Source organism: Procambarus clarkii, chromosome 66 (assembly GCF_040958095.1).
Source record: "Procambarus clarkii isolate CNS0578487 chromosome 66, FALCON_Pclarkii_2.0, whole genome shotgun sequence".
Lineage (NCBI taxonomy): Eukaryota > Metazoa > Arthropoda > Malacostraca > Decapoda > Cambaridae > Procambarus > Procambarus clarkii.
This window is the reverse complement of record NC_091215.1, coordinates 5,575,385-5,596,953: the sequence shown is the minus strand read 5'-3', so window position 1 is coordinate 5,596,953 and position 21,569 is coordinate 5,575,385.

Below are 21,569 nucleotides of genomic sequence, written 5' to 3'. Positions count from 1 at the left end.
ACCTTGTGGTCATGTATGGTGTGGTGAACCTTGTGGTTATGTATGCTGGTGTGGTGAACCTTGTGGTCATGTATGGTGGTCTGGTGAACCTTGTGGTCATGTATGCTGGTGAGGTGAACCTTGTGGTAATGTATGCTGGCGTGGTGAACCTTGTGGTCTTGTATGCTGGTGTGGTGAACCTTGTGGTCATGTATGCTGGTGTGGTGAACCTTGTGGTCATGTTTGCTGGTGTGGTGAACCTTGTGGTCATGTATGCTGGTGTGATGAACCTTGTGGTCAGGTATGCTGGTGTGGTGAACCTTGTGGTCATGTATGCTGGCGTGGTGAACCTTGTGGTCATGTATGCTGGTGTGGTGAACCTTGAAGTCATGTATGCTGGTGTGGTGAACCTTGTGGTCATGTATGCTGGTGTGGTGAACCTTGTGGTCATGTATGCTGGTGTGGTGAACCTTGTGGTCCTGTATGGTGGTGTGGTGAACCTTGTGGTCATGTATGGTGGTGTGGTGAACCTTGTGGTCATGTATGGTGGTGTGGTGAACCTTGTGATCATGTATGGTGGCGTGGTGAACCTTGTGGTCATGTATGCTCGTGTGGTGAGCCTTGTGGTCATGTATGGTGGTGTGGTGAACCTTGTGGTCATGTATGGTGTGGTGAACCTTGTGGTCATGTATGGTGTGGTGAACCTTGTGGCCATGTATGCTGGTGTGGTGAACCCTGTGCTCATGTATGGTGTGGTGAACTTTGTGGTCATGTATGCTGGTGTGGTGAACCCTGTGGTCATGTGTGGTGTGGTGAATCTTGTGGTCATGTATGCTGATGTGGTGAACCTTGTGGTCATATATGCTGATGTGGTGAACCTTGTTGTCATGTATGCTGGTGTGGTGAACCCTGTGGTCATGTGTGCTGGTGTGGCGAACCTTGTGGTCATGTATGGTGGTGTGGTGAACCTTGTGGTCATGTATGGTGGTGTGGTGAACGTTGTGGTCATGTATGGTGGTGTGTTGAACCTTGTGGTCATGTATACTGGTGTGGTGATCCTTGTAGTCATGTATGGTGGTGTAGTGAACCTTGTGGTCATGTATGGATGTGTGGTGAACCTTGTGGTCATGTATGGTGGTGTAGTGAACCTTGTGGTCATGTATGGTGGTGTAGTGAACCTTGTGGTCATGTATGGTGGTGTAGTGAACCTTGTGGTCATGTATGGTTGTGTGGTGAACCTTGTGGTCATGTATGGTGGTGTAGTGAACCTTGTGGTCATGTATGGTGGTGTAGTGAACCTTGTGGTCATGTATGGTGGCGTGGTGAACCTTGTGGTCATGTTTGCTGGTGTGGTGAACCTTGTGGTCATGTATGCTAGCGTGGTGAACCTTGTGGTCATGTATGGTGGTGTGGTGAACCTTGTGGTCATGTATGCTGGTGTGGTGAACCTTGTGGTCATGTTTGCTGGTGTGGTGAACCTTGTGGTCATGTATGCTGGTGTGATGAACCTTGTGGTCAGGTATGATGGTGTGGTCAACCTTGTGGTCATGTATGCTGGTGTGGTGAACCATGTGGTCATGTATTGTGGTGTGGTGAACCTTGTGGTCGTGTATGCTGGTGTGGGGAACCTTGTGGTCATGTATGGTGTGGTGAACCTTGTGGTTATGTATGCTGGTGTGGTGAACCTTGTGATCATGTATGGTGGTCTGGTGAACCTTGTGGTCATGTATGCTGATGTGGTGAACCTTGTGGTAATGTATGCTGGCGTGGTGAACCTTGTGGTCTTGTATGCTGGTGTGGTGAACCTTGTGGTCATGTATGCTGGTGTGGTGAACCTTGTGGTCATGTTTGCTGGTGTGGTGAACCTTGTGGTCATGTATGCTGGTGTGATGAACCTTGTGGTCAGGTATGCTGGTGTGGTGAACCTTGTGGTCATGTATGCTGGCGTGGTGAACCTTGTGGTCATGTATGCTGGTGTGGTGAACCTTGTGGTCATGTATGCTGGTGTGGTGAACCTTGTGGTCATGTATGCTGGTGTGGTGAACCTTGTGGTCATGTATGCTGGTGTGGTGAACCTTGTGGTCCTGTATGGTGGTGTGGTGAACCTTGTGGTCATGTATGGTGGTGTGCTGAACCTTGTGGTCATGTATGGTGGTGTGGTGAACCTTGTGATCATGTATGGTGGCGTGGTGAACCTTGTGGTCATGTATGCTGGTGTGGTGAACCTTGTGGTCATGTATGGTGGTGTGGTGAACCTTGTGGTCATGTATGGTGTGGTGAACCTTGTGGTCATGTATGGTGTGGTGAACCTTGTGGCCATGTATGCTGGTGTGGTGAACCCTGTGCTCATGTATGGTGTGGTGAACTTTGTGGTCATGTATGCTGGTGTGGTGAACCCTGTGGTCATGTGTGGTGTGGTGAATCTTGTGGTCATGTATGCTGATGTGGTGAACCTTGTGGTCATATACGCTGATGTGGTGAACCTTGTTGTCATGTATGCTGGTGTGGTGAACCCTCTGGTCATGTGTGCTGGTGTGGCGAACCTTGTGGTCATGTATGGTGGTGTGGTGAACCTTGTGGTCATGTATGGTGGTGTGGTGAACGTTGTGGTCATGTATGGTGGTGTGTTGAACCTTGTGGTCATGTATACTGGTGTGGTGAACCTTGTAGTCATGTATGGTGGTGTAGTGAACCTTGTGGTCATGTATGGATGTGTGGTGAACCTTGTGGTCATGTATGGTAATGTAGTGAACCTTGTGGTCATGTATGGTGGTGTAGTGAACCTTGTGGTCATGTATGGTGGTGTAGTGAACCTTGTGGTCATGTATGGTTGTGTGGTGAACCTTGTGGTCATGTATGCTGGTGTGGTGAACCTTGTGGTCATGTATGGTGGTGTAGTGAACCTTGTGGTCATGTATGGTGGCGTGGTGAACCTTGTGGTCATGTATGCTGGTGTGGTGAACCTTGTGGTCATGTATGGTGGTGTGGTGAACCTTGTGGTCATGTATGGTGGTGTGGTGAACCTTGTGGTCATGTTTGCTGGCGTGGTGAACATTGTGGTCATGTATGCTGATGTGATGAACCTTGTGGTCATGTATGCTGGTGTGGTGAACCTTGTGGTCATGTATGCTGGTGTGGTGAACCTTGTGGTCATGTATACTGGCGTGGTGAACCTTGTGGTCATGTATGCTGGCGTGGTGAACCTTGTGGTCATGTATGGTGGTGTGGTGAACCTTGTGGTCATGTATGCTGGTGTGGTGAACCTTGTGGTCGTGTATGGTGTGGTGAACCTTGTGGTCGTGTATGGTGTGGTGAACCTTGTGGTCACGTATGCTGGTGTGGTGAACCTTGTGGTCATGTATGCTGGTGTGGTGAACCTTGTGGTCATGTATGCAGGTGTGGTGAACCTTGTGGTCATGTATGGTGTGGTGAACCTTATGGTTATGTATGCTGGTGTGGTGAACCTTGTGGTCATGTATGGTGTGGTAAACCTTATGGTCATGTATGGTGTAGTGAACCTTATGGTCACGTATGCTGGTGTGGTGAACCGTGTGGTCATGTATGCTGGTGTGGTGAACCTTGTGGTCATGTATGCTGGTGTGGTGAACCTTGTGGTCATGTATGCTAGTGTGGTGAACCTTGTGGACATGTATGCTGGTGTGGTGAACCTTGTGGTCATGTATGCTGGTGTGGTGAACCTTGTGGTCATGTATGCTGGTGTGGTGAACCTTGTGGTCATGTATGCTGGTGTGGTGAACCTTGTGGTCATGTATGCTGATGTGGTGAACCTTGTGGTCATGTATGCTGGTGTGGTGAACCTTGTGGTCATGTATGCTGGTGTGGTGAACCTTGTGGTCATGTATGCTGGTGTGGTGAACCTTGTGGTCGTGTATGGCTGTGTGGTGAACCTTGTGATCATGTATGGTGTGGTGAACCTTGTGGTCATGTATGCTGGTGTGGTGAACCTTGTGGTCATGTATGCTGGTGTGGTGAACCTTGTGGTCATGTATGCTGGTGTGGTGAACCTTGTGGTCATGTATGCTGGTGTGGTGAACCATGTGGTCATGTATTGTGCTGTGGTGAACCTTGTGGTCGTGTATGCTGGTGTGGTGAACCTTGTGGTCATGTATGGTGTGGTGAACCTTGTGGTTATGTATGCTGGTGTGGTGAAACTTGTGGTCATGTATGGTGGTGTGGTGAACCTTGTGGTCATGTATGCTGGTGTGGTCAACCTTGTGGTCATGTATGCTGGCGTGGTGAATCTTGTGGTCATGTATGCTGGTGTGGTGAACCTTGTGGTCATGTATGCTGGTGTGGTGAACCTTGTGGTCATGTATGGTGGCGTGGTTTACCTTGTGGTCATGTATGCTGTTATGGTGAACCTTGTGGTCATGTATGCTGGTGTGGTGAACCTTGTGGTCATGTATGGTGGCGTGGTGAACCTTGTGGTCATGTATGGTGGCGTGGTGAACCTTGTTGTCATGTATGCTGGTGTGGTGAACCATGTGGTCATGTATTGTGGTGTGGTGAACCTTGTGGTCGTGTATGCTGGTGTGGTGAACCTTGTGGTCATGTATGGTGTGATGAACCTTGTACACACACCAGCATGTATGCTGGTGTGGTGAACCTTGTGGTCATGTATGGTGGTGTGGTGAACCTTGTGGTCATGTATGCTGGTGTGGTGAACCTTGTGGTCATGTATGCTGGCGTGGTGAACCTTGTGGTCATGTATGCTGGTGTGGTGAACTTTGTGGTCATGTATGCTGGTGTGGTGAACCTTGTGGTCATGTATGGTGGCGTGGTGAACCTTGTGGTCATGTATGGTGGCGTGGTGAACCTTGTTGTCATGTATGCTGGTGTGGTGAACCTTGAGGTCATGTATGGTGTGGTGAACCTTGTGGTCATGTATGCTGGTGTGGTGAACCTTGTGGTCATGTATGGTGGTGTGGTGAACCTTGTGGTCATGTATGCTGGGGTGGTGAACCTTGTGGTCATGTATGGTGTGGTGAACCTTGTGGTCATGTATGCTGGTGTGGTGAACCTTGTGGTCATGTATGCTGGTGTGGTGAACCTTGTGGTCATGTATGCTGGTGTGGTGAACCTTGTGGTCATGTATACTGGTGTGGTGAACCTTGTGGTCATGTATGGTGGCGTGATGAACCTTGTGGTCATGTATGCTGGTGTGGTGAACCTTGTGGTCATGTATGGTGGCGTAGTGAACCTTGTGGTCATGTTTGCTGGTGTGGTGAACCTTGTGGTCATGTATGCTGGTGTGGTGAACCTTGTGGTCATGTATGGTGGCGTGGTTTACCTTGTGGTCATGTATGCTGTTATGGTGAACCTTGTGGTCATGTATACTGGTGTGGTGAACCTTGTGGTCATGTATGGTGGCGTGGTGAACCTTGTGGTCATGTATGGTGGCGTGGTGAACCTTGTTGTCATGTATGCTGGTGTGGTGAACCATGTGGTCATGTATTGTGGTGTGGTGAACCTTGTGGTCGTGTATGCTGGTGTGGTGAACCTTGTGGTCATGTATGGTGTGGTGAACCTTGTGGTTATGTATGCTGGTGTGGTGAACCTTGTGGTCATGTATGGTGGTGTGGTGAACCTTGTGGTCATGTATGCTGGTGTGGTGAACCTTGTGGTCATGTATGCTGGCGTGGTGAACCTTGTGGTCATGTATGCTGGTGTGGTGAACCTTGTGGTCATGTATGGTGGTGTGGTGAACCTTGTGGTCATGTATGCTGGTGTGGTGAACCTTGTGGTCATGTATGCTGGTGTGGTGAACCTTGTGGTCATGTATGCTGGTGTGGTGAACCTTGTGGTCATGTATACTGGTGTGGTGAACCTTGTGGTCATGTATGGTGGCGTGATGAACCTTGTGGTCATGTATGCTGGTGTGGTGAACCTTGTGGTCATGTATGGTGGCGTGGTGAACCTTGTGGTCATGTTTCCTGGTGTGGTGAACCTTGTGGTCATGTATGCTAGCGTGGTGAACCTTGTGGTCATGTATGGTGGTGTGGTGAACCTTGTGGTCATGTATGCTGGTGTGGTGAACCTTGTGGTCATGTTTGCTGGTGTGGTGAACCTTGTGGTCAATATGCTGGTGTGATGAACCTTGTGGTCAGGTATGCTGGTGTGGTGAACCTTGTGGTCATGTATGCTGGTGTGGTGAACCTTGTGGTCATGTATACTGGTGTGGTGAACCTTGTGGTCATGTATGGTGGCGTGATGAACCTTGTGGTCATTTATGCTGGTGTGGTGAACCTTGTGGTCATGTATGGTGGCGTGGTGAACCTTGTGGTCATGTTTCCTGGTGTGGTGAACCTTGTGGTCATGTATGCTAGCGTGGTGAACCTTGTGGTCATGTATGGTGGTGTGGTGAACCTTGTGGTCATGTATGCTGGTGTGGTGAACCTTGTGGTCATGTTTGCTGGTGTGGTGAACCTTGTGGTCATTATGCTGGTGTGATGAACCTTGTGGTCAGGTATGCTGGTGTGGTCAACCTTGTGGTCATGTATGCTGGTGTGGTGAACCATGTGGTCATGTATTGTGGTGTGGTGAACCTTGTGGTCGTGTATGCTGGTGAGGTGAACCTTGTGGTCATGTATGGTGTGGTGAACCTTGTGGTTATGTATGCTGGTGTGGTGAACCTTGTGGTCATGTATGGTGGTGTGGTGAACCTTGTGGTCATGTATGCTGGTGTGGTGAACCTTGTGGTAATGTATGCTGGCGTGGTGAACCTTGTGGTCTTGTATGCTGGTGTGGTGAACCTTGTGGTCATGTATGCTGGTGTGGTGAACCTTGTGGTCATGTTTGCTGGTGTGGTGAACCTTGTGGTCATGTATGCTGGTGTGATGAACCTTGTGGTCAGGTATGCTGGTGTGGTGAACCTTGTGGTCATGTATGCTGGCGTGGTGAACCTTGTGGACGTGTATGCTGGTGTGGTGAACCTTGTGGTCATGTATGCTGGTGTGGTGAACCTTGTGGTCATGTATGCTGGTGTGGTGAACCTTGTGGTCATGTATGCTGGTGTGGTGAACCTTGTGGTCATGTATGCTGGTGTGGTGAACCTTGTGGTCATGTATGGTGGTGTGGTGAACCTTGTGGTCATGTATGGTGGTGTGGTGAACCTTGTGGTCATGTATGCTGGTGTGGTGAACCTTGTGGTCATGTATGGTGGCGTGGTGAACCTTGTGGTCATGTATGCTGGTGTGGTGAACCTTGTGGTCATGTATGGTGGTGTGGTGAACCTTGTGGTCATGTATGGTGTGGTGAACCTTGTGGTCATGTATGGTGTGGTGAACCTTGTGGCCATGTATGCTGGTGTGGTGAACCCTGTTGTTACGAACCCGGATCCAGCATCCGAGCACGGAGTAGTAACGACTACGCCATCTGTGGGTCAGCTCCCGAAACCCCCGCCAAACGAACGACGACCTCGGATGAGGACGGCGAATATCGGCCACAAGGGCCAGTTTCCAGTCCTGTGCAGCTCACAACACAGCCGCTCCTGACCTCTGAGGTGGTGCTCCGACGACAGCGCCATCTATGGACTGGATACGTCAGGTGTTTGTGCCCGAGCCCGTAAGTGAGGTGTATTAGTGTCCCGGTTATTGATGACGTGTCTGTTTACAGAGTCGACCTGGGACCGTTGTGTTGAAGGTTGAGTCAGTCTACCCGAGGCAGCCAGTCTCCATACCCTGAACCTTGCTGCAGCTGTTGTGACGTCGTCCTCCCCGGAAGAACACTGTGGTGTGTTAGCCTGCCAGTGGAGTGGCAGTAAAAGGATTTAACCGGGACCGACTGTTGGAGACGATCATCCACTGGGGTACTGAAGACAGGAGAGTGACTTGTGGTGTCACACGAAGCTCCTGTCTAGGGCGTTCCCCTTTTATCATCCGTGGAGTGGCCGTACCAGCCTTGTGGGCTCAGAACCTGCCAGCAGACCAGCTGGACGTGTGGTTGACGGCCTCCACGGCGGTGCCCCCAGTGGACCCGTGTTTTGGCTGACTTGTGGCCAGGGTAGACTCAACTCCTTTGGAGAATTAATTGTGAGGCCACGAAGAGAGCACCAAGGATTCGGCACCAAGAGTTGTGGCACCAGCGTCTTCAGCAGAAGACATCGATTAAGGATTAATCCCCTGGTACAGTGTTAATACCCCCTCCCCCTTGTGCACTCTTTTATTATGTATATTTAATCGGTGATGGTGAAAATTATAATATTAAGTTCTTAGCTTTCTTTCCCTACTCCCTTTAAGTTACTTGCGTCGCGGATCTCATCCCTTGATAGCCACTACTGGCTTGGGAACGGATATCTATATCTGACTCTAACAACATCAGAGTGAGAACCCCGTTGCGTCCCGAGAGGGCCGTAACACCTGTGCTCATGTATGGTGTGGTGAACCCTGTGGTCATGTGTGCTGGTGTGGCGAACCTTGTGGTCATGTATGGTGGTGTGGTGAACCTTGTGGTCATGTATGGTGGTGTGGTGAACGTTGTGGTCATGTATGGTGGTGTGTTGAACCTTGTGGTCATGTATACTGGTGTGGTGAACCTTGTAGTCATGTATGGTGGTGTAGTGAACCTTGTGGTCATGTATGGATGTGTGGTGAACCTTGTGGTCATGTATGGTGGTGTAGTGAACCTTGTGGTCATGTATGGTGGTGTAGTGAACCTTGTGGTCATGTATGGTGGTGTAGTGAACCTTGTGGTCATGTATGGTGGTGTAGTGAACCTTGTGGTCATGTATGGTTGTGTGGTGAACCTTGTGGTCATGTATGCTGGTGTGGTGAACCTAGTGGTCATGTATGGTGGTGTAGTGAACCTTGTGGTCATGTATGGTGGCGTGGTGAACCTTGTGGTCATGTATGCTGGTGTGGTGAACCTTGTGGTCATGTATGGTGGTGTGGTGAACCTTGTGGTCATGTATGGTGGTGTGGTGAACCTTGTGGTCATGTTTGCTGGCGTGGTGAACATTGTGGTCATGTATGCTGATGTGATGAACCTTGTGGTCATGTATGATGGTGTGGTGAACCTTGTGGTCATGTATGCTGGTGTGGTGAACCTTGTGGTCATGTATGGTGGCGTGGTGAACCTTGTGGTCATGTATGCTGGCGTGGTGAACCTTGTGGTCATGTATGGTGGTGTGGTGAACCTTGTGGTCATGTATGCTGGTGTGGTGAACCTTGTGGTCGTGTATGGTGTGGTGAACCTTGTGGTCACGTATGCTGGTGTGGTGAACCTTGTGGTCATGTATGCTGGTGTGGTGAACCTTGTGGTCATGTATGCAGGTGTGGTGAACCTTGTGGTCATGTATGGTGTGGTGAACCTTATGGTCATGTATGCTGGTGTGGTGAACCTTGTGGTCATGTATGGTGTGGTAAACCTTATGGTCATGTATGGTGTGGTGAACCTTATAGTCACGTATGCTGGTGTGGTGAACCGTGTGGTCATGTATGCTGGTGTAGTGAACCTTGTGGTCATGTATGCTGGTGTGGTGAACCTTGTGGTCATGTATGCTGGTGTGGTGAACCTTGTGGTCATGTATGCTAGTGTGGTGAACCTTGTGGACATGTATGCTGGTGTGGTGAACCTTGTGGTCATGTATGCTGGTGTGGTGAACCTTGTGGTCATGTATGCTGGTGTGGTGAACCTTGTGGTCATGTATGCTGGTGTGGTGAACCTTGTGGTCATGTATGCTGGTGTGGTGAACCTTGTGGTCATGTATGCTGGTGTGGTGAACCTTGTGGTCATGTATGCTGGTGTGGTGAACCTTGTGGTCGTGTATGCTGGTGTGGTGAACCTTGTGGTCGTGTATGCTTGTGTGGTGAACCTTGTGATCATGTATGGTGTGGTGAACCTTGTGGTCATGTATGCTGGTGTGGTGAACCTTGTGGTCATGTATGCTGGTGTGGTGAACCTTGTGGTCATGTATGCTGGTGTGGTGAACCATGTGGTCATGTATTGTGGTGTGGTGAACCTTGTGGTCGTGTATGCTGGTGTGGTGAACCTTGTGGTCATGTATGGTGTGGTTAACCTTGTGGTTATGTATGCTGGTGTGGTGAACCTTGTGGTCATGTATGGTGGTGTGGTGAACCTTGTGGTCATGTATGGTGGCGTGGTGAACCTTGTGGTCATGTATGGTGGCGTGGTTAACCTTGTTGTCATGTATGCTGGTGTGGTGAACCTTGAGGTCATGTATGGTGTGGTGAACCTTGTGTTCATGTATGCTGGTGTGGTGAACCTTGTGGGCATGTATGGTGGTGTGGTGAACCTTGTGGTCATGTATGCTGGTGTGGTGAACCTTGTGGTCATGTATGCTGGTGTGGTGAACCTTTTGGTCATGTATGCTGGTGTGGTGAACCTTGTGGTCATGTATGGTGGCGTGGTGAACCTTGTGGTCATGTATGCTGGTGTGGTGAACCTTGTAGTCATATATGGTGGCGTGGTGAACCTTGTGGTCATGTATGCTGGCGTGTTGAACCTTGTGGTCATGTATGGTGGTGTGGTGAACCTTGTAGTCATGTATGCTGGTGTGGTGAACCTTATGGTCGTGTATGGTGTGGTGAACCTTGTGGTCGTGTATGGTGTGGTGAACCTTGTGGTCACGTATGCTGGTGTGGTGAACCTTGTGGTCATGTATGCTGGTGTGGTGAACCTTGTGGTCATGTATGCAGGTGTGGTGAACCTTGTGGTCATGTATGGTGTGGTGAACCTTATGGTCATGTATGCTGGTGTGGTGAACCTTGTGGTCATGTATGGTGTGGTAAACCTTATGGTCATGTATGGTGTGGTGAACCTTATGGTCACGTATGCTGGTGTGGTGAACCGTGTGGTCATGTATGCTGGTGTGGTGAACCTTGTGGTCATGTATGCTGGTATGGTGAACCTTGTGGTCATGTATGCTGGTGTGGTGAACCTTGTGGTCATGTATGCTAGTGTGGTGAACCTTGTGGACATGTATGCTGGTGTGGTGAACCTTGTGGTCATGTATGCTGGTGTGGTGAACCTTGTGGTCATGTATGCTGGTGTGGTGAACCTTGTTGTCATGTATGCTGGTGTGGTGAACCTTGTGGTCATGTATGCTGTTGTGGTGAACCTTGTGGTCATGTATGCTGGTGTGGTGAACCTTGTGGTCATGTATGCTGGTGTGGTGAACCTTGTGGTCATGTATGCTGGTGTGGTGAACCTTGTGGTCGTGTATGCTTGTGTGGTGAACCTTGTGATCATGTATGGTGTGGTGAACCTTGTGGTCATGTATGCTGGTGTGGTGAACCTTGTGGTCATGTATGCTGGTGTGGTGAACCTTGTGGTCATGTATGCTGGTGTGGTGAACCATGTGGTCATGTATTGTGGTGTGGTGAACCTTGTGGTCGTGTATGCTGGTGTGGTGAACCTTGTGGTCACGTATGGTGTGGTGAACCTTGTGGTTATGTATGGTGGTGTGGTGAACCTTGTGGTCATGTATGGTGGTGTGGTAAACCTTGTGGTCATGTATGGTGGCGTGGTGAACCTTGTGGTCATGTATGGTGGCGTGGTGAACCTTGTGGTCATGTATGCTGGTGTGGTGAACCTTGTAGTCATATATGCTGGCGTGGTGAACCTTGTGGTCATGTATGGTGGTGTGGTGAACCTTGTAGTCATGTATGCTGGTGTGGTGAACCTTGTGGTCGTGTATGGAGTGGTGAACCTTGTGGTCGTGTATGGTGTGGTGAACCTTGTGGTCACGTATGCTGGTGTGGTGAACCTTGTGGTCATGTATGCTGGTGTGGTGAACCTTGTGGTCATGTATGCAGGTGTGGTGAACCTTGTGGTCGTGTATGGTGTGGTGAACCTTATGGTCATGTATGCTGGTGTGGTGAACCTTGTGGTTATGTATGGTGTGGTAAACCTTATGGTCATGTATGGTGTGGTGAACCTTATGGTCACGTATGCTGGTGTGGTGAACCTTGTTGTCATGTATGCTGGTGTGGTGAACCTTGTGGTCATGTATGCTGCTGTGGTGAACCTTGTGGTCATGTATGCTGGTGTGGTGAACCTTGTGGTCATGTATGCTGGTGTGGTGAACCTTGTGGTCATGTATGCTGGTGTGGTGAACCTTGTGGTCGTGTATGCTTGTGTGGTGAACCTTGTGATCATGTATGGTGTGGTGAACCTTGTGGTCATGTATGCTGGTGTGGTGAACCTTGTGTTTATGTATGCTGGCGTGGTGAACCTTGTGGTCATGTATGGTGGTGTGGTGAACCTTGTGGTCATGTATGGTGGCGTGGTGAACCTTGTGGTCATGTATGGTGGCGTGGTTAACCTTGTTGTCATGTATGCTGGTGTGGTGAACCTTGAGGTCATGTATGGTGTGGTGAACCTTGTGGTCATGTATGCTGGTGTGGTGAACCTTGTGGTCATGTATGGTGGTGTGGTGAACCTTGTGGTCATGTATGCTGGTGTGGTGAACCTTGTGGTCATGTATGCTGGTGTGGTGAACCTTTTGGTCATGTATGCTGGTGTGGTGAACCTTGTGGTCATGTATGGTGGCGTGGTGAACCTTGTGGTCATGTATGCTGGTGTGGTGAACCTTGTAGTCATATATGGTGGCGTGGTGAACCTTGTGGTCATGTATGCTGGCGTGGTGAACCTTGTGGTCATGTATGGTGGTGTGGTGAACCTTGTAGTTATGTATGCTGGTGTGGTGAACCTTGTGGTCGTGTATGGTGTGGTGAACCTTGTGGTCGTTTATGGTGTGGTGAACCTTGTGGTCACGTATGCTGGTGTGGTGAACCTTGTGGTCATGTATGCTGGTGTGGTGAACCTTGTGGTCATGTATGCAGGTGTGGTGAACCTTGAGGTCATGTATGGTGTGGTGAACCTTATGGTCATGTATGCTGGTGTGGTGAACCTTGTGGTCATGTATGGTGTGGTAAACCTTATGGTCATGTATGGTGTGGTGAACCTTATGGTCACGTATGCTGGTGTGGTGAACCGTGTGGTCATGTATGCTGGTGTGGTGAACCTTGTGGTCATGTATGCTGGTATGGTGAACCTTGTGGTCATGTATGCTGGTGTGGTGAACCTTGTGGTCATGTATGCTAGTGTGGTGAACCTTGTGGACATGTATGCTGGTGTGGTGAACCTTGTGGTCATGTATGCTGGTGTGGTGAACCTTGTGGTCATGTATGCTGGTGTGGTGAACCTTGTTGTCATGTATGCTGGTGTGGTGAACCTTGTGGTCATGTATGCTGCTGTGGTGAACCTTGTGGTCATGTATGCTGGTGTGGTGAACCTTGTGGTCATGTATGCTGGTGTGGTGAACCTTGTGGTCATGTATGCTGGTGTGGTGAACCTTGTGGTCGTGTATGCTTGTGTGGTGAACCTTGTGATCATGTATGGTGTGGTGAACCTTGTGGTCATGTATGCTGGTGTGGTGAACCTTGTGGTCATGTATGCTGGTGTGGTGAACCTTGCGGTCATGTATGCTGGTGTGGTGAACCATGTGGTCATGTATTGTGGTGTGGTGAACCTTGTGGTCGTGTATGCTGGTGTGGTGAACCTTGTGGTCACGTATGGTGTGGTGAACCTTGTGGTTATGTATGGTGGTGTGGTGAACCTTGTGGTCATGTATGGTGGTGTGGTAAACCTTGTGGTCATGTATGGTGGCGTGGTGAACCTTGTGGTCATGTATGGTGGCGTGGTGAACCTTGTGGTCATGTATGCTGGTGTGGTGAACCTTGTAGTCATATATGGTGGCGTGGTGAACCTTGTGGTCATGTATGCTGGCGTGGTGAACCTTGTGGTCATGTATGGTGGTGTGGTGAACCTTGTAGTCATGTATGCTGGTATGGTGAACCTTGTGGTCGTGTATGGTTGGTGAACCTTGTGGTCGTGTATGGTGTGGTGAACCTTGTGGTCACGTATGCTGGTGTGGTGAACCTTGTGGTCATGTATGCTGGTGTGGTGAACCTTGTGGTCATGTATGCAGGTGTGGTGAACCTTGTGGTCATGTATGGTGTGGTGAACCTTATGGTCATGTATGCTGGTGTGGTGAACCTTGTGGTCATGTATGGTGTGGTAATCCTTATGGTCATGTATGGTGTGGTGAACCTTATGGTCACGTATGCTGGTGTGGTGAACCGTGTGGTCATGTATGCTGGTGTGGTGAACCTTGTGGTCATGTATGCTGGTGTGGTGAACCTTGTGGTCATGTATGCTGGTGTGGTGAACCTTGTGGTCATGTATGCTAGTATGGTGAACCTTGTGGACATGTATGCTGGTGTGGTGAACCTTGTGGTCATGTATGCTGGTGTGGTGAACCTTGTGGTCATGTATGCTGGTGTGGTGAACCTTGTTGTCATGTATGCTGGTGTGGTGAACCTTGTGGTCATGTATGCTGCTGTGGTGAACCTTGTGGTCATGTATGCTGGTGTGGTGAACCTTGTGGTCATGTATGCTGGTGTGGTGAACCTTGTGGTCATGTATGCTGGTGTGGTGAACCTTGTGGTCGTGTATGCTTGTGTGGTGAACCTTGTGATCATGTATGGTGTGGTGAACCTTGTGGTCATGTATGCTGGTGTGGTGAACCTTGTGGTCATGTATGGTGTGGTGAACCTTGTGGTTATGTATGGTGGTGTGGTGAACCTTGTGGTCATGTATGGTGGTGTGGTAAACCTTGTGGTCATGTATGGTGGCGTGGTGAACCTTGTGGTCATGTATGGTGGCGTGGTGAACCTTGTTGTCATGTATGCTGGTGTGGTGAACCTTGAGGTCATGTATGGTGTGGTGAACCTTGTGGTCATGTATGCTGGTGTGGTGAACCTTGTGGTCATGTATGGTCGTGTGGTGAACCTTGTGGTCATGTATGCTGGTGTGGTGAACCTTGTGGTCATGTATGCTGGTGTGGTGACCCTTGTGGTCATGTATGCTGGTGTGGTGAACCTTGTGGTCATGTATGGTGGCGTGGTGAACCTTGTGGTCATGTATGCTGGTGTGGTGAACCTTGTGGTCATGTATGGTGGCGTGGTGAATCTTGTGGTCATGTTTGCTGGTGTGGTGAACCTTGTGATCATGTATGCTGGCGTGGTGAACCTTGTGGTCATGTATGTTGGTGTGGTGAACCTTGTGGTCATGTTTGCTGGTGTGGTGAACCTTGTGGTCATGTATGCTGGTGTGATGAACCTTATGGTCAGGTATGCTGGTGTGGTGAACCTTGTGGTCATGTATGCTGGTGTGGTGAACCATGTGGTCATGTATTGTGGTGTGGTGAACCTTGTGGTCGTCTATGCTGGTGTGGTGAACCTTGTGGTCATGTATGGTGTGGTGAACCTTGTGGTTATGTATGCTGGTGTGGTGAACCTTGTGGTCATGTATGGTGGTGTGGTGAACCTTGTGGTCATGTATGCTGGTGTGGTGAACCTTGTGGTCATGTATGCTGGCGTGGTGAACCTTGTGGTCATGTATGCTGGTGTGGTGAACCTTGTGGTCATGTATGGTGGTGTGGTGAACCTTGTGGTCATGTATGCTGGTGTGGTGAACCTTGTGGTCATGTATGCTGGTGTGGTGAACCTTGTGGTCATGTATGGTGGCGTGGTGAACCTTGTGGTCATGTATGCTGGTGTGGTGAACCTTGTGGTCATGTATGGTGGCGTGGTGAACCTTGTGGTCATGTATGCTGGTGTGGTGAACCTTGTGGTCGTGTATGGTGGTGTGGTGAACCTTGTGGTCATGCATGGTGTGGTGAACCTTGTGGTCATGTATGGTGGTGAACCTTGTGGTCATGTATGGTGTGGTGAACCTTGTGGTCATGTATGCTGGTGTGGTGAACCTTGTGGTCATGTATGGTGTGGTGAACCCTGTGGTCATGTATGCTGGTGTGGTGAACCTTGTGGTCATGTATGCTGGCGTGGTGAACCTTGTGGTCATGTATGGTGTGGTAAACCTTGTGGTCATGTATGGTGTGGTAAACCTTGTGGTCATGTATGGTGTGGTGAACCTTGTGGTCATGTATGGCGGTGTGGTGAACCTTGTGGTCATGCTTGGTGTGGTAAACCTTGTGGTCATGTATGGTGTGGTGAACCTTGTGGTCATGTATGGTGGTGTGAACCTTGTGGTCATGTATAACGGTGTGGTGAACCTTGTGGTCATGCTTGGTGTGGTAAACCTTGTGGTCATGTATGGTGTTGTGAACCTTGTGGTCATGTATGGTGGTGTGAACCTTGTGGTCATGTATAACGGTGTGGTGAACCTTGTGGTCATGCTTGGTGTGGTAAACCTTGTGGTCATGTATGGTGTTGTGTTACGAACCCGGATCCAGCGTCCGTGCCTGGAGCAGTGACAAACACGCCATCTGTGGGTCAGCTCCCGAAACCCCCGCCAAACGAACGACGACACCTAGTGAGGACAGCGTGTACTGGCCTCGAGGACCAGTTTCCAGTCTGGTTCAGCGCTCAACACCGCCGCTCCTGACCTCTGGTGAGGTGGTGCTCCGACGACAGCGCCATCTATGGAGTGGATATGTCGGGCGTTTGTATCTGAGCCTGTGAGTGTGGTGTATTAGTGTCCCGGTTATTAATGACGTGTCTGCTTACAGAGCCGACCTGGGACCACTGTGTTGAAGGTGGAGTGAGTCTACCCGAGGCAGCCAGTCTCCATACAGTGAAGTTTGCTGCAGCTGTCGTGACGTCGTCCCCCCGGAAGAACACTGTGGTGTGTTAAGCCTGCCAGTGGAGTGGCAGTGGAAGGATTTACCCGGGACCGACGGTTGGAGACGATAATCCACTGGGGTATTGAGGACAGGAGGGTGATTGGTGATATCACACGAGACTCCTGTCTAGGGCGTACCCCTTTTATCGCTCGTGGAGTGGCCGTACCAGCCTTGGTGGCTCAGTACCTGCCAGCAGACCTGCTGGACGTGTGGTTGTCGGCCTCCACGACGGTGCCCCCAGTGGACCTGTGTTGTGGCTGACCTGTGGCCAGGGTAGACTCGGCGTTCTCAGAGGACACGTCTTGAGGCCACGAAGAAAGCACCGCGGACTCAGCACCTAGCTTCGAGGATCCATAGTCTCCAGCAGAAGACTACAGTGTTGATCCCCTTGTAAAGTGTTAATACCCCTCCCCCTTGTGTACTCTTTTATTATATATATTTAAACGGTGAAGGTGAATATTATATTATATTAAGTTCTTACCTTTCTTTCCCTACTCCCTTTAAGTTACTTGCGTCACGGATCGCATCCCTTGAAAGCCTCTACTGGCTTGGGGTCGGATATATATCTTCCTCTAACAACATCAGAGTGAGAACCCCGTTGCGTCCCGAGAGGGCCGTAACATGTTGTGAACCTTGTGGTCATGTATGGTGGTGTGAACCTTGTGGTCATGTATGGTGGTGTGATGAACCTTGTGGTCATGTATGGTGGTGTGTTGAACCTTGTGGTCATGTATGCTGGTGTGGTGAACCTTGTGGTCATGTTTGGTGGTGTGGTGAACCTTGTGGTCATGTATGCTGGTGTGGTGAACCTTGTAGTCATGTATGCTCGTGTGGTGAACCTTGTGGTCATGCATGGTGGTGTGGTGAACCTTGTTGTCATGTATGGTGGTGTGGTGAACCTTGTGGTCATGTATAGTGGTGTAGTGAACCTTGCGGTCATGTATGCTGGTGTGGTGAACCATGTGGTCATGTATTGTGGTGTGGTGAACCTTGTGGTCGTGTATGCTGGTGTGGTGAACCTTGTGGTCACGTATGGTGTGGTGAACCTTGTGGTTATGTATGGTGGTGTGGTGAACCTTGTGGTCATGTATGGTGGTGTGGTAAACCTTGTGGTCATGTATGGTGGCGTGGTGAACCTTGTGGTCATGTATGGTGGCGTGGTGAACCTTGTGGTCATGTATGCTGGTGTGGTGAACCTTGTAGTCATATATGGTGGCGTGGTGAACCTTGTGGTCATGTATGCTGGCGTGGTGAACCTTGTGGTCATGTATGGTGGTGTGGTGAACCTTGTAGTCATGTATGCTGGTATGGTGAACCTTGTGGTCGTGTATGGTTGGTGAACCTTGTGGTCGTGTATGGTGTGGTGAACCTTGTGGTCACGTATGCTGGTGTGGTGAACCTTGTGGTCATGTATGCTGGTGTGGTGAACCTTGTGGTCATGTATGCAGGTGTGGTGAACCTTGTGGTCATGTATGGTGTGGTGAACCTTATGGTCATGTATGCTGGTGTGGTGAACCTTGTGGTCATGTATGGTGTGGTAAACCTTATGGTCATGTATGGTGTGGTGAACCTTATGGTCACGTATGCTGGTGTGGTGAACCGTGTGGTCATGTATGCTGGTGTGGTGAACCTTGTGGTCATGTATGCTGGTGTGGTGAACCTTGTGGTCATGTATGCTGGTGTGGTGAACCTTGTGGTCATGTATGCTAGTATGGTGAACCTTGTGGACATGTATGCTGGTGTGGTGAACCTTGTGGTCATGTATGCTGGTGTGGTGAACCTTGTGGTCATGTATGCTGGTGTGGTGAACCTTGTTGTCATGTATGCTGGTGTGGTGAACCTTGTGGTCATGTATGCTGCTGTGGTGAACCTTGTGGTCATGTATGCTGGTGTGGTGAACCTTGTGGTCATGTATGCTGGTGTGGTGAACCTTGTGGTCATGTATGCTGGTGTGGTGAACCTTGTGGTCGTGTATGCTTGTGTGGTGAACCTTGTGATCATGTATGGTGTGGTGAACCTTGTGGTCATGTATGCTGGTGTGGTGAACCTTGTGGTCATGTATGCTGGTGTGGTGAACCTTGTGGTCATGTATGCTGGTGTGGTGAACCATGTGGTCATGTATTGTGGTGTGGTGAACCTTGTGGTCGTGTATGCTGGTGTGGTGAACCTTGTGGTCATGTATGGTGTGGTGAACCTTGTGGTTATGTATGGTGGTGTGGTGAACCTTGTGGTCATGTATGGTGGTGTGGTAAACCTTGTGGTCATGTATGGTGGCGTGGTGAACCTTGTGGTCATGTATGGTGGCGTGGTGAACCTTGTTGTCATGTATGCTGGTGTGGTGAACCTTGAGGTCATGTATGGTGTGGTGAACCTTGTGGTCATGTATGCTGGTGTGGTGAACCTTGTGGTCATGTATGGTCGTGTGGTGAACCTTGTGGTCATGTATGCTGGTGTGGTGAACCTTGTGGTCATGTATGCTGGTGTGGTGACCCTTGTGGTCATGTATGCTGGTGTGGTGAACCTTGTGGTCATGTATGGTGGCGTGGTGAACCTTGTGGTCATGTATGCTGGTGTGGTGAACCTTGTGGTCATGTATGGTGGCGTGGTGAATCTTGTGGTCATGTTTGCTGGTGTGGTGAACCTTGTGATCATGTATGCTGGCGTGGTGAACCTTGTGGTCATGTATGTTGGTGTGGTGAACCTTGTGGTCATGTTTGCTGGTGTGGTGAACCTTGTGGTCATGTATGCTGGTGTGATGAACCTTATGGTCAGGTATGCTGGTGTGGTGAACCTTGTGGTCATGTATGCTGGTGTGGTGAACCATGTGGTCATGTATTGTGGTGTGGTGAACCTTGTGGTCGTCTATGCTGGTGTGGTGAACCTTGTGGTCATGTATGGTGTGGTGAACCTTGTGGTTATGTATGCTGGTGTGGTGAACCTTGTGGTCATGTATGGTGGTGTGGTGAACCTTGTGGTCATGTATGCTGGTGTGGTGAACCTTGTGGTCATGTATGCTGGCGTGGTGAACCTTGTGGTCATGTATGCTGGTGTGGTGAACCTTGTGGTCATGTATGGTGGTGTGGTGAACCTTGTGGTCATGTATGCTGGTGTGGTGAACCTTGTGGTCATGTATGCTGGTGTGGTGAACCTTGTGGTCATGTATGGTGGCGTGGTGAACCTTGTGGTCATGTATGCTGGTGTGGTGAACCTTGTGGTCATGTATGGTGGCGTGGTGAACCTTGTGGTCATGTATGCTGGTGTGGTGAACCTTGTGGTCATGTATGGTGGTGTGGTGAACCTTGTGGTCATGCATGGTGTGGTGAACCTTGTGGTCATGTATGGTGGTGAACCTTGTGGTCATGTATGGTGTGGTGAACCTTGTGGTCATGTATGCTGGTGTGGTGAACCTTGTGGTCATGTATGGTGTGGTGAACCCTGTGGTCATGTATGCTGGTGTGGTGAACCTTGTGGTCATGTATGCTGGCGTGGTGAACCTTGTGGTCATGTATGGTGTGGTAAACCTTGTGGTCATGTATGGTGTGGTAAACCTTGTGGTCATGTATGGTGTGGTGAACCTTGTGGTCATGTATGGCGGTGTGGTGAACCTTGTGGTCATGCTTGGTGTGGTAAACCTTGTGGTCATGTATGGTGTGGTGAACCTTGTGGTCATGTATGGTGGTGTGAACCTTGTGGTCATGTATAACGGTGTGGTGAACCTTGTGGTCATGCTTGGTGTGGTAAACCTTGTGGTCATGTATGGTGTTGTGAACCTTGTGGTCATGTATGGTGGTGTGAACCTTGTGGTCATGTATAACGGTGTGGTGAACCTTGTGGTCATGCTTGGTGTGGTAAACCTTGTGGTCATGTATGGTGTTGTGTTACGAACCCGGATCCAGCGTCCGTGCCTGGAGCAGTGACAAACACGCCATCTGTGGGTCAGCTCCCGAAACCCCCGCCAAACGAACGACGACACCTAGTGAGGACAGCGTGTACTGGCCTCGAGGACCAGTTTCCAGTCTGGTTCAGCGCTCAACACCGCCGCTCCTGACCTCTGGTGAGGTGGTGCTCCGACGACAGCGCCATCTATGGAGTGGATATGTCGGGCGTTTGTATCTGAGCCTGTGAGTGTGGTGTATTAGTGTCCCGGTTATTAATGACGTGTCTGCTTACAGAGCCGACCTGGGACCACTGTGTTGAAGGTGGAGTGAGTCTACCCGAGGCAGCCAGTCTCCATACAGTGAAGTTTGCTGCAGCTGTCGTGACGTCGTCCCCCCGGAAGAACACTGTGGTGTGTTAAGCCTGCCAGTGGAGTGGCAGTGGAAGGATTTACCCGGGACCGACGGTTGGAGACGATAATCCACTGGGGTATTGAGGACAGGAGGGTGATTGGTGATATCACACGAGACTCCTGTCTAGGGCGTACCCCTTTTATCGCTCGTGGAGTGGCCGTACCAGCCTTGGTGGCTCAGTACCTGCCAGCAGACCTGCTGGACGTGTGGTTGTCGGCCTCCACGACGGTGCCCCCAGTGGACCTGTGTTGTGGCTGACCTGTGGCCAGGGTAGACTCGGCGTTCTCAGAGGACACGTCTTGAGGCCACGAAGAAAGCACCGCGGACTCAGCACCTAGCTTCGAGGATCCATAGTCTCCAGCAGAAGACTACAGTGTTGATCCCCTTGTAAAGTGTTAATACCCCTCCCCCTTGTGTACTCTTTTATTATATATATTTAAACGGTGAAGGTGAATATTATATTATATTAAGTTCTTACCTTTCTTTCCCTACTCCCTTTAAGTTACTTGCGTCACGGATCGCATCCCTTGAAAGCCTCTACTGGCTTGGGGTCGGATATATATCTTCCTCTAACAACATCAGAGTGAGAACCCCGTTGCGTCCCGAGAGGG